Source organism: Boleophthalmus pectinirostris, unplaced genomic scaffold (genome assembly GCF_026225935.1).
Source record: "Boleophthalmus pectinirostris isolate CB_2022bp ecotype Guang Dong unplaced genomic scaffold, ASM2622593v1 HiC_scaffold_1, whole genome shotgun sequence".
Classification (NCBI taxonomy): Eukaryota; Metazoa; Chordata; class Actinopteri; order Gobiiformes; family Gobiidae; genus Boleophthalmus; species Boleophthalmus pectinirostris.
In genome coordinates this window covers 8031284-8033684 of record NW_026570970.1, presented here as the reverse complement: position 1 = coordinate 8033684, position 2401 = coordinate 8031284, and the positions used below count along the sequence as shown (strand labels likewise).

The window sequence follows — 2401 nt, the reverse complement described above, 5'->3', positions numbered from 1 at the left end:
TTTACTAGAAAAGTTACGAAGTGTATCTATAATAATCCTCTATTGTTACGTGGTATTGTTTCATAGATCTAGACACACCTCTTCCCCACACATGGAAGCACTCAGCATCTGAACAGTTTTTTTTTGGGCTTTGACGCTTCATTATCTCAATTTGACATTTCAGTTTCTTCCACGCAATGACAACAAAATGTGAATAACAACTTTTAATGACGCTGTGCCTGATTCTGAAGGTCTTAAAAACAGAACTAGTTATATTCAGATGCTTTGTAGTGCTCCAAAGTTTATCCTCATGTACCTTATGTATTCAGAGCACCGTAATTATGTGTTTTTTATAACTTTCACGTACAATTGTTTTGCCATCACGGTCAAAGTTGCCCTTTTGTGCACGTGTTTGTTATTTATATCCATGGCACCTGTGGATCATTATGTCATCACCGAAAATGACTTAATAAAAGACCAAAGTCCACTCCCGTCTTATAAAACTGCGGTGCTTAAGGAGTTGACAACGCTGTAAACATCGTCACAACAAAGAGTTGGCAGCTCCCGTGGACGGCTGCACATCACACTAGCGAGCAGTGGATTTTCATTTGTACCAAAACGAATATTAAACGAGAGAACAAAATAAGTACAGATGGCAAAAACGGTGACTGATCGCAATATGCCGTCTTGAAAATAAGTGATTAAAGATGGTTTAAACATGCACAAATCACTCCAAATGCAACTTGAGAGAGTAAATGGTGAGGGGAAACAACTACAACTTGGTAAAAGCTCTAAAAAGACAATTTTGCACATGCACTTCCTGATTATCTTGACAGTAAAACACTTAATAATTAGATGCAGCCAAGACACAGTGGACTTATGTTGACCTCAAGAGTTGCTTACATGGAATAAAACCACTTGGAGGCATTTTAACACAATCCTGCGGTCTGCTGGATGTTATTTCCATGTAGGTAACATGATACCTTCCTCGTGTACATCATTAGACCTGTTTGGTAGCTTCTTGGCAGCTTTAACGTGATACCTGCCCAGACTGGCGACGCTGAGGAAGGACAAAGAATGAGACCACATCAGAAGTAAGAAAAATTTTAATTAAAAGTGCATTAGATTCAGTGGAGACCGTAGACAAGAGCAATATTTTCCGGTTAATCTCCTAAAGAAGTGTGGCCAATAGGCAGCCGGCGAATAGGCAGCCGGCAATTAGGACGCCACTCATGCGTTTTAATGGGCCGTGATGAGACGAGTGAGATCAGGTCAAGGAGGAACAAATCTGAGGAAGTGACAGTAAGATGAGTAAACACAGCCTGTACTGTATTAAAGGTCCTATATTACATAAAACTGACTCTTGTGAGCATTAATACTGTTACCGCCTCAAAAACATACCAGGAGTCACAGGCGCTGATTTATGTTTTTTCAAGTGGATGCTCTTACACACACATTTCTCTTTTCTCTGCGTGTTTCTCATGCACTCTCCCCTTCTGTATAGTTATACTATAGCTATAGTATAGTATAGTATAGTATAGTATAGTTATAGTATAGCACACACGGGGCGTTCACTGACCAGCAGGTCCATATAGCTTTACAGCACTGTTAGAATGAAAAACACAGTGACAAAGTCTAACTTTCTTGCGTCCTTGTCTCATTTTCTCCTGGTGTCCTCCCTCTTAAAAGACCCATCTCATGCAAAATAACTTTTTTCACATTGTATCTTATGCACATATACAAGTACTGTAAGTAAGTAAGTAATTCTTTATTTATATAGTGCTTTTCACAGACATTTTTGACACAAAGACGCTTTACAGGCATTATTCAGCATTATTCATTCACTCTATACCTGGTGATGTTAAGCTACTATTGTAGCTGCCCTGGGGCAGACTCACTGCTATGCCAATTGGCGCCATCGGTCCCTCACTCACGCACACATCACTTTCATACTAGGCATTGTGGGTGAAGTGTCTTGCCTAAAGACACAACGACAGTTATTACCACTGGCGCCCACTGTGGCACCTGATCTTCCCAGCGGCCTCCCTTCCACGTACTAACCAGGCCCGGCCTTGCTTAGCTTCTGAGATCTGATGGGATCAGGCTTTGACAAGCCAGTATGGCCACAAGCACAATTTGGCTTCTGGAACATGCATTACACAATAGTTATGAAATCTTACTGATTTCTTGGAGGCATCACAGACCAATAACTATGAAAGACCGACTATTGCTCATCCTCCCGCCCGTCCTGAGAAAGCACAGGCTCCGGCCTTCAAACGTGACATAGGCTCTGAGTGAGCCGCCCTTCCTCCGCCCATCTCAGGAAGGGAGGGGGACGCTTTCTGCTATGTCAAACGTGTCATAGGCGTAGCTGCCGCATCATCGTTGTAGCAGCTTTAACTCGTCACGTGGGAGGGTGGCA

At 42.2% G+C, this 2401-nt stretch overlaps 1 pseudogene; it reads right to left on the bottom strand.

The window, feature by feature from the left end:
* Nucleotides 1-1992: 1992 nt before the first annotated feature.
* LOC129409042 (5S ribosomal RNA) lies at nt 1993-2110 on the bottom strand (annotated as a pseudogene).
* Nucleotides 2111-2401: the final 291 nt, after the last annotated feature.